General features: G+C 32.1%; 2 pseudogenes; one reads left to right on the forward strand and one right to left on the reverse strand.

Annotated features, from left to right (window-relative positions):
- Positions 1-208: 208 nt before the first annotated feature.
- LOC103857230 lies at positions 209-4,086 on the forward strand (annotated as a pseudogene).
- Positions 4,087-4,463: 377 nt separating this feature from the next.
- LOC103857231 lies at positions 4,464-8,249 on the reverse strand (annotated as a pseudogene).
- Between the last annotated feature and the right edge of the window lie 2,939 nt (positions 8,250-11,188).

Consider the following 11,188-nt stretch of genomic DNA (forward strand, 5'->3'; position numbering starts at 1 on the left):
TGAAGGACAAACTCTATTGTTAGTAGTACTTATTTTATGTGATTGTTACTAGATAACACAATCAATTCATTTAGAACGAAATAAGAAAATTTCACGCTTTAAAACGACTCTGGGATTGGTGCAGCTATGACTAAGCATCATCATAAAGGGGGTTTGCAAAAAGGAGAAGAAAAAAAAAATAACTGAATATACAAATTTGTATCAGCAAAAGATTTGGTTAATACCATGAACAAGTATAAGAAATTATTCAAATGTAAATTAGATAGATCATTTCGTTGATAATGGAAATGAGTTGTTTATTAATTCACATAACAAAATATTTATACGCAAAGTTGTAAGCCTGATTCTTATCAAATCAGGCTTTCTCTAAGCCAATCCATATCCTAAGAGAGAGCTTATCTCTAAATAACTTTTAAAGAATTAGACTATAAGTCTATAACACAATTTTTAATTTTATACTGAAGCTACGTACTTTAGTAGATGTCAAACATAAATGTGCGTTACAAGTCTAAACGTGTCTTGGATTAATATAGAAGCAAAAACTGGCCTGTTATCCTTTTTTTTCATTTTCTACCTGGAAAATCACATGCCTTAGTTTAGTTCCAGTTGCTTGTTATCGAAGTAACAACAACTTTAAAAACTCGGCAACTGGAAAAACAAAATAAATCAGAGACATGGAGGAAGAATTCAAGAACTTAATCAAAGTATGGGTTTCAGCAATAAGCTCAGTAGCTTACTGCTACTTCTTATCAACTAGAATCAAAGCCGGCGTTTTCCGATTACACTCTGTTCTTCCCGTTTGTGCTATGTTCTTTGTTCTTCCTCTATTTATCTCATCTTCAACTTTCTGCTTGTACACAGCTTTTTTTTTCTATCCGTTGCAAATTTCAAACTCATTCTCTTCTCCTTCGATCAAGGCCCTCTTTTCTCACTTCCCCCAAATCTCGCCCAATTCATTGCCTTCACTTGCTTACCCATTAAACATCAACAAAACCCTAAAACCCTACCTCATTTCCCAAATGGTTTTTCATCATTAAAGTGGTAATCTATATTGTGGTGTTACATATTTATCATCATTACAAACAATATCTCCCTTTGATTCTACTACTAGGTTTCTATCCTCTCAATTTATACTTAATGCATGAGAAGATATTAACCCCTCCTCAAATATATTGTCACCGTCATTCTTGGTCTCTGGACCTCCAACCACAGTTCAACGAACCGTACCTAGCCACCTCTCTTCAAGACTTTTTGGGTCGTCGATGGAATCTTATTATCTCAGATCTCCTCCGTAGCGTTTATAGTCCGGTGAGGAAAATATGTCAATACTTTGTAAATTCCGAGTGGGCTACGATCATGGGAGTTTGGCGACGTCCATAGCCTCTGGTGTGTCGCATGAGGTACTCTACGTCTACTTAACCCGGGAAACTCCTACGGGAGAGGTCGCATGGTTCTTTGTGTTACATGTAGTTTGCACGGTGGTTGAAGTGTTGGTTAAAAAGAAGACTTTTGTGGGGCGGCTGAGAGTGAGACCAATTGTGTCACGGTTGCTTACCGTGGGCTTTGTGTGTGTGACCGCTGGCTGGCTGTTTTATCCTCAGCTTATACGGAACAACGATAAGTATAGAACTTGCCGACAAAAAAATAGTATAGAACTGAACAACTAATATCACTATTCATTCACAACATTCAGTGCAAAAAAAAACTTTGGAAATATTTTTGGCTGAACGTTTGATTGACAAAACGTACTAGAGTAGTACTACCGTTAGTCTGACAAGTACGAGTGCCTTCTATACAGGTTAAGTTCAAATATTTTCGACTTTTCCTTTCTATAGGTATACAAAATATTAAACAATTTTTTTGTTAATCCTACAGATTCAACTTTTTCTATATCTTTTGTAGCATATTTTAAAAACAAGTCGAGCTTTTAGACTGCATCCATTCGGTTTATTCAAATACACGAAACCCTAGTCACAACAACTAAATATAATCAAAATACAGCATCTAAGAGTTTTATTGAGGGTTTCCAGCATAAATTTTTTAAACATGATAAAATATTAAATGTTATAAATTACTATGTTAAATATGTTAAAACTGTAAAGAAATTTATACCAAAATATTTAGTAATATCTCATTTGAGATATTTTAGTGTGAGATTCTTATGAATTTGAAATATCCATTATAATTATATTTATATATATACAAGCTGAGAGTTTCATGTTGATGAAAACTCTCCATTAATTAGAATACGTGCTATGGCATCTCAAGAACCTTAATCCCATATTGTTTGAAGGAAAGTATGAAACGACTGTCCTATGGCTTTTTATTACTATTTTAGTTGAATCATCTTATGAGTTTACGCAAGCACCAAATTATAGTTTTTTTATTATCTTCTCTTGTCGTAGTTTTCACTGATCCCGTTTAAATTGCGTAAGAAGAAGAGATAATCTCAGTTCAAAAAAAAAAAAAAAAAGAAGAAGAGATAATCACATCGGAAGCAGCCTCTTCTGCTCTTCATTAAAGTGATTAAGTGAACGTAGAACCAAAGCTGGTTCGCTGTCCGAATCTTCTTCCCATCGATCGTGTAGCAGTACCATCACATGCCTTAATTTTATTGGATTCACAAATCAAAGCTATGGTGTTATATCATATACATATGTTTATACCAATTCTAAGGAGTATTTTGGTTAGAGAATAGTTTGATTACTAAATTTTGTCGCCTTTTGTATTTTAAAATGTTAAAAAAACTAACAATTAAAAATACTAGCAAACTATGTGTGTCCAAGAGATGGATGCTTTACAATCATCTACAAATCACTCCTTGCAGGCTGAGCTGCGAGAACGTACTGAGCACTATAACCAGCTCTGGCTTGGTTGCCAAAGACAGCTTCAGCATGAGCTTGGCAATGTAAAACAAGGAGGTGGAACGGTGCCTCCCAGATTATCAACAAACAACCAAATCAAGGTACATTTTTGGGCGTTAGATGCCAAAATTGTTAAGCAAAAGTGGAATAGTTGAATATTCAATTGCTTCACTTGTATATTCCTCACTTAATTTCATTGTGAAGAATGCTAAATCTTTCATGCCCCACATCATATTTCCGTCTGATGGCTTGTGTTTTTGACAATTTAAAACAATCCATGCTAAAGCACTTGAAATGGATCGTATCATAACTGTACTCGTCTTTTTTCTATGATTCTTCAGCCTCGGGGCCTTTCACCTCAAGTTTCACAATCAGTGTTACTCCCTCCAGCAAAGGGTGTGAGATTAAAGAAGGCATATTTTAGTTTCAGCTTAATTAACAGTTAGTTACAGCATACACTTTCATGGTTTCTTCGCAGGCTGTACCAGCTAGTTCAGAGATGCCTAAGCAGAATCATGTGCATCTATCTCAAGGTGTGTATAGCTTGGTAAGTTCTGATGCGAAGAGTGAACACCAAGTGCGCCTGCCAATGGACAAGGGTATCTGGATGTTCAAACTAGTCAATTCGGATCAACAACACCATCATCCTCTGTGAATGAACAGGTAGGGGATGCTCTTGGTATTGTTCAAAACGATACTATATCATAAGAGAGTTACCTCTTAACAGGTGGTGGAATCTGGCAATGGATCCAATACGTCAGAGAATAACTTTCAAGACAATTCTTCACAGTTCCGTGATGCGTTAAGGCTAGATTCCATTGCCCTAAATCAGAGACCTGAGTGAGGTACGCTCCTATTGTCTAGAAAAAAATTATTTGCTTGTGGGTATAAGGAAAAACAAATGTTCTGAATCTGTTTTCGGTTTGATCTCTTTCCCTAGGAGGTTAATGGTCAGGTTTCACCTGGTGAACCAAATGGTATTGGATCCATTACTCTAGTCTCATCTGGTAAAACTGAGAGGAACTTGGAGAGTGCTCTTCTAGATGAAAGGTCGCTTTTGGCTTGCATCGTTCGCACTATACCAGCTGGTGGAAGAATCAGAATCAGTTCAACGGTGAGAATCTTAACCACAATGAGAGTGAACAATTGAATATGGAAATGGTCTTGCTCGTAACATCTACTGTTTAATACGTCGTCATTTGCAGCTTCCCAATCGTTTGGGCAAAATGCTAGCTCCTCTACACTGGCATGATTACAGGAAGAAGTACGGGAAGCTGGAAGATTTTGTTGCTAGCCATCTCGAGGTCTGTCTCATCCCAATTCCCCCAAACCATTTTAAAAGAAAAAACTGTTAAACTTGTGTTTGGCTTGCAGTTATTCATGATAGAGGACGACTACATTCAAGTGAGGGAAGGTGCGCAGAAAATGGTAGCAGGTTCAGCTTCAGCAGCAGCAGGCAAAGTCGCAGTTTCATCATCTCCAAGCTCCATGTATGTGGCTATGACTCCTATGGCTCAATCTCAGGGGTTAAAGAAGAATGTCCAAAGAGGAAGACAGAGCTCTGATTACATGGCGCCGCAACAGAGGAAGCTCTGAAGTGAATGCAGCATGTAAGAGCAAGGCGTGACATTCTCCTGATTATATACAACAAGATTGTTGATTGCTTTAGACATTTATTTTTTGGTCAATTTTTTACACTACACATACATAAATAAAGACCCAGCTAGTGGTGAACACCTTGGCGAACTATCCATCAAAAGTCAAAATATATTTGTTGGTAATTTGTGATTGCATGAGAAGAAACCACCAACGACCATAAGTATCTTACTTTATTTCTATTTCCTAGCCTGATGTCCAACTTGAGCAATGATTTCAAACATCCAGGCTCTATACTAGAAGCAATGGTTTCTAGTTTCTACAATAGTACAAGAGAAAAATCGAAAACTCACAGTGACTTTAATCAGTTTTAAACATCTGAAAATTATTTTAATACAACAGTTATTTTGAAACATGTGATGTAAATTTATGTATATTGTGTTGATCTAAAATACTTTAAGGAACATATAAACATGAAATTTATTTATTCATGTTTCAAATATTTTATAATTAAATTTATATAAATATATTTATGTGAAAGTACATTTTGTCTATCTATAAAGATTTAAAAACATTTTCATCTCAACATTTTAACTAGTAAAAGTTTTTATATGTTAGAAAGAAAAAGACTATTAATTTGAACTGCTCTTAAGAACAAACATATATGGTCTAGAAAACAGGACAACCATGAACTATCACACCTCTAGCAGTTGGACATTTAGCAGCACGAAAACCTTCACCGGAGTTTTCCCACCAACCAAGCATAATATCATCACTACGTTGCAACGCAAGAAACAAAAGCACAGACATAAACCCAGTTCCTGCATCCATTCCTCCAGACAGAACATAGTTGTATCTCTGCCACCATTCTCTTTTGTACTTGAACACGAAATGTCCAGACACAAACACCATAACAAGCCAGCTCGTGAAGTTAACCGCAGTAGCTGGTGGCATTATAGCCGTGGCTCCAATCAGAACTGGCATGTGAATGTTTGAGATCCATTTCTTCTTTGGAAAGATTCTTGTGGCTAAGTAGACCAAAGCTGGAGCTACTGCACCTCCAAGGAAGAACCAGTTTATGTTTCCAAGATCACCAAACATTCTTCTTGGTCCTACAAGTCCCCAAAATTACTGATGCGTCAAAGAAGACTCGATCGGTTGGGCATGTCCATTGACTTCCTGGTGGAAGGAGAGATGTGTCGCAGAGGTTTGGGATCTCGGCCATTAGCCACCAAGCTGTCGATGCGTAAACTAAAACTGCTACTAATGTTCCCACAACCTGTGAAAACGACAGCAATAAATTAGTCAAAACGTTATGTTTTTGAGAGATTTAAGCTACTCGCTAGTAAGAAGAATAAAGTGCATGGCCCGGTTTGTAAATAACGAGCCAGTCGCATAGTCAAGTGAAACAGCCTTAGACATCAAAGTTTAAAAGGTAAATAGATATATATACACATGTTAACAATTTGTTTATTTTTTTAAATTAGAACTCTTACTGAATTGTCTATATATAGTCTCCAAAATTTCCACGAGTCAATTTATTGATCCGGTATAAAAAGTCTAAAGGAGAGGGTTTAGGGTTTGACTCAGTCCATTGTAGGTGGATGGACTCAGGGCCAAGGCCAAGATAAATAAGGTGGGATTGGATTGGTTTATGGCTACAGTTCTAGTAAGAATACAAGATACATAAGACTAACCTCTGCCATAAACATGGGGCGAAGGCAAGGCCATAGCTAAGGGGGCACGTGCACCCATAGAAGTATCAAATTTCTTAAATTTAGTATGTAAATTCATAAAGATTCAGCTATGTGCACCCATTGATGTCTCACATTTAATTGTAAATTTTTCATTTTATTTATATTTTTTAAGGTATGCACCCCCTACAAAAAAAATTCTAGATTCGATCTTTATGTAAGCTCCAAGCTTTAAATCAGCACGGAAAGTCAAAGATTGAGACATGCTTATGTATCCGTAAGTCTTGAAGCATATGTTAGCAACAGGTCTGTCTGGATAAGCATACCCAATGATGTATTCCGTGATAATATTCAAACCCGGAGCCTACAACAAAACAAAACCCGGTTTAATCATCACAACCGGTTTAATATGTATGTGTTTCTCTCTTCAAACCTAGTTAGTAGTGGCCTTGATCACGCCAACGAGAGGAGTGAAGAAGATAGCTATTAAACAAGCCAAGAAAGCCCCCCATAGAGGAACTTCTTTGTAATTCCTTTTCATGAAAACTCTTTAAATTTTCGGTTAACTTAAGGTGAATGTTTCATCCGACTGTGCCTATAACAAGACCCTGTAATATATAAGACATGAAAACATTTAGAAGTAACCGGTATGGTTACCTGAAGAGAGATACTTGAACGAGATTGCTTGGCCACCATATCTCACCAGGCTCAACTAAATGTTTTCTATACAAACCAGCCCAGCCAAATCCCAACACCTTGCATGGTAAGTACAGAATAACAACTTTGAGTTTTTTTTCTTTTCACAAATCATTAAACCTAGAAATTTAATTATAATAAAAACTATCAATATTTTACCTGAGTTGTGATCATAATAAGTAAAGCAGGTAAGAAATCAAGCCTTCTCTTGTAAAAAAGCTTGACAGCACTAAGAATATGACTAGCGTAAACAGCTCCAGAGCATGACTTTGGGAACACAGTTATAAGAACATGTTCTTTGGTACTAAACGGACCAGGATTCATCGTGAAAGACCACCTCGTCCCTTGGAAAAATCTCCTTGTCGGAAGAACCTTAGCCATGAGATGACCAATGGGAACAACAGCAATCTGAGCGGACACAGATGAGATGGTCAAAGGATTGGTTCTGTACCAAAAGAACTGGTTGACAAATGACAAGAGGACACATGCGGCTATGCCCAAAACCCACATCCTGAATGTAACCGTCGGTGCATCTGGATCATCGGTTTTAGGTACGGTTAACTCCACTTGCGGAACTATACTTATTTCATCGTTGGCGTAAGAATCAGATTCCGACTCAAGTTCCGATCTTATCTCTGTCATGTCTCTCATTGGTCTTCAAAAACACAATGATTTGTCTCTCTGCTATGGAAAAAAATAAGATAAACGTAATGTTATAAGTTTGTGTGGACCGTGTGTTTATGTAACCGTTCTTGAGATTCTCTTTTTAAATATGCAATTACGTATACGCTCACCTTCATGTTAATATCATATACACAAAGGATCAACTAATAAAGATAGATACTCACATAAAGAAGATTCTTCCTCAGGTTGTGTTTGATTTGAGATCTTGACTGAGTTGTAGTATTTTCTTTTGGGTGCATAATAAAGATAATAAGATAGACTTTAGTAATTTTGGTATCATATCTTTAATCATCTTTTCACAAAAGGAAGTATGATACGGATTGAATAATGGATACATTCATATCAGACATTTATTTTGGTGCGATGACCATTGACTGTTTTTTTTTTGACAACAATCAAACTAAACTATGATAACCATTGACTGTATGTATAATAAAGATTTGAGGAAAGTTATTTTTTTGAATTAGTGGTGTAAAATGTTTCGTTTTGCTTAAGAAATAATAAAGCGTCAAATCCCCTATATATTAATTGACAAATATTACAACTTTTTTTGTAGCCACGTGTCATCACTAAAATGATTTTTATAATCATTAGAGAAATAGGTTGGTTTATCTAATTATATGATAAGTTTTTTATTAAACTAACTATAAATTAATTATTAATGGTTTTTATTATTTCCTTAAATAAAAATTACGGAATTGCCTAATATGGCTAAAGTATATATGACAATTAATAATTTTGAATAATAAAGATTTGATAAAAATTAGTACATCTTCTATTATATTTGTTTAATATTAAACTATTAAAATAAATTAAACAACCACATTAACCATATGATAAAAATTTAGATTTTTCGGTATATGCTATATTTTAAATTTTTAAAAATAACTATAAATTACTAAAATTATTAAAAGTCTCACATTCAAATTTGATCCACGATTTAAATATTTTTTTGACAAAATAAAAATGATTACAAAATCATATAAGTAAAAAATCCAATTTAATTAATTATTGAGATTAAAAGATATATATATATATATTTATTTATTTTTATAATACAAAAATATTTTAATATCAAAATTTACTTTGAACAAATGTTTTTGATAAAAGCTTTGAACAAATATTGACAATTTAATTTTTTTTAATTATAAATTACTAAAACTATTAATCCCATAATGAGAATTTTGTTATCACTATAAAAGAAAGAAATGATAAAAAAAAAACTATATGAGTAGAAAATATTTTTTAATAGACGTTGATATTAAAAATATATCATGTATGTAAATATTATTTTAATTTAATTATACATCCTATCAAATAGAAAAAAATATTGTTTGGATTAATAAAATTGATTTATATGTTTGCACCATTTAATTATATATTTAAAGTTACTTATTTTTGATTTTTTAATATATATTTATTATTTCATAATATGTAAAAACATAATCATTTCTGTCAATTTTTCGCTATTGACATTCACATTTGACAATCACATTGTGAAATGAAATGTGTAAAAATGTTGATGAAAATATCTCTGTGCAATAAAGTTTAGTCAAAAAATATCTCTGCAATAAAAGAAAGCGTATATGATAATATAAAATCAATATAATGATCGAAACATGAAATTTATGTTTCTGTCTTGGGCTTATCATGATTGGATGCATTTATCTTTTGGGATCGTTTATTATTCTCCGTCGCAGTGGACTTTTTGTTTCCCGGGATGAATTTCAGGGGTTATGATTACCTGCATCGCGGTCTATCACATGCTTTCTGTATACTCTCTATACTCTTGTGATCATCCAGAATTTATGTGAGAACATAAACTTGGATGGGTTAATAATGTTGGAGGAAAAACGGCGTACACTTGGAAATAAAACAGGTAGAAAACACAATTCATTTTATCAAAAAAAAAAAGAAAAAACACAATTCCTCCAAAACCATTTAAAAGGAAAATACGAGAAAAAACAATTTCAATATATTGAAAAAATTCAAAGCTGTCATTTGATCAAACCAAAGAAACTTGTGCTTCCAGCTAATTTATTTATGAACATACTAGATTTTTTAACCGCGCTACGCGCGGATAAGATATTATATGTATTTCTCAATTCTAAAAAATAATGTATAATATTGTATTATATTATTTAAAAAATATAAAATATGACTACATAACATAAATATATTTTTTAAATTTGCTTTGTGGAAATCATTATGTTGTTTGATTGTTGTACTTGATTCACATATTTGCATAGATATTTGTGATAGATGAATAACTATATTTTTATTATCAGTAAATAATATATATTTATTATATAATATAAGAAAAATAAAATTATTTACTTTTTAAACAAACTTGTCTCATGTTGGGGACTCGGTTATAGACATATCATATACGAATGAGACATTTTTACAGTTATCAATCTTCTTAACATTGAAAAAAAAAATCTACATATCAAAACAATATCTCATACGATCTATTTGTGGAATAATTACTCTGAAGAAATTAAATTTAGGCATCAAAAAGGACTGAAAATGTATGTGCATATATGTTATCTAAGTCTGCTTCACAAAGTACTATTCATAGTTCATATATCATTAATGTCCATCCTATTTTTTTGTCCACCATTTCTTAAACATCTTGAAATAACTGATGCTAATTAATAATAAACTTTTTGCTGGAAAAAAAATCAAATTTGTCTAATTATCGCTTAAATATTTTATTAATATGGTCTAAGAAGCTTTTAAGTGATATCATAGTTTAATTTATTAGTTTTTTTGTTAATTTTTAGAGGTTTTTGTATTTAAGATTTTTTTCCATATTAAGCTTCTATTTCTTTCACAGAATTGATATATATATATATATCATAAAAATTACCATCAAATCAGTTTTACTTATTTATTAGTTTGTTTTAACAAAAATACACTTTTTAAATAATTTAATTTAAAATAAAATTATATATTAATTTGCTGTATTTTAACAATTTCATTGATTTAATTAATTTGCTTTGGTGGATAACTGAAAAAGTTTTCATATGAATCGGGGAAAGTAAATTTATGTTGTTATATTATATTTATTTTGTGTATATAGAATCTATATATAATTCTAGTGTAATAAAGAAAGAACATTATTTTTTTGTAACTTCAAAAAGATACATTATTACAATTTAAAATGAATCAAAATTGAAAAAAATGGTAATTAAATATTTGTAAATCTAATTGTTTAGTTGGATTCTCATGAAAAAAAATCGATTGGTTAAACAAATGTTTCAAAATTTGTTGTGGTATTGTTTTGTCTATAAATTATAAAATTTATTGAATTAATATATTTAATTATTGCATCCTTAAATAATATTTTATTAAGACATTAGAAAAATATGTTTTGAGTTGTTTTGTCAAATTGTACAAAAATCTATGCTTTTTCATATTTGTAACTTCAAAAAGATACATTATGATAATTTGAAATTAATCAAAATTGAATAAAATGGTAATTAAATATTTGTAAATCTAATTATTTTTTTATCTTGTTTAGTTGGATTCTCATGAAAAAAATCGATAGGTTAAACAAATGTTTCAAAATTTGTTGTGTTATTGTTTTGTCTATAAATTACAAAATTTATTGAATTAATATATTTAATTATTGCACCCTTAAATAATATT

The sequence above is a fragment of the Brassica rapa genome, chromosome A03 (genome assembly GCF_000309985.2).
Source record: "Brassica rapa cultivar Chiifu-401-42 chromosome A03, CAAS_Brap_v3.01, whole genome shotgun sequence".
In the NCBI taxonomy this organism is placed as follows: Eukaryota; Viridiplantae; Streptophyta; class Magnoliopsida; order Brassicales; family Brassicaceae; genus Brassica; species Brassica rapa.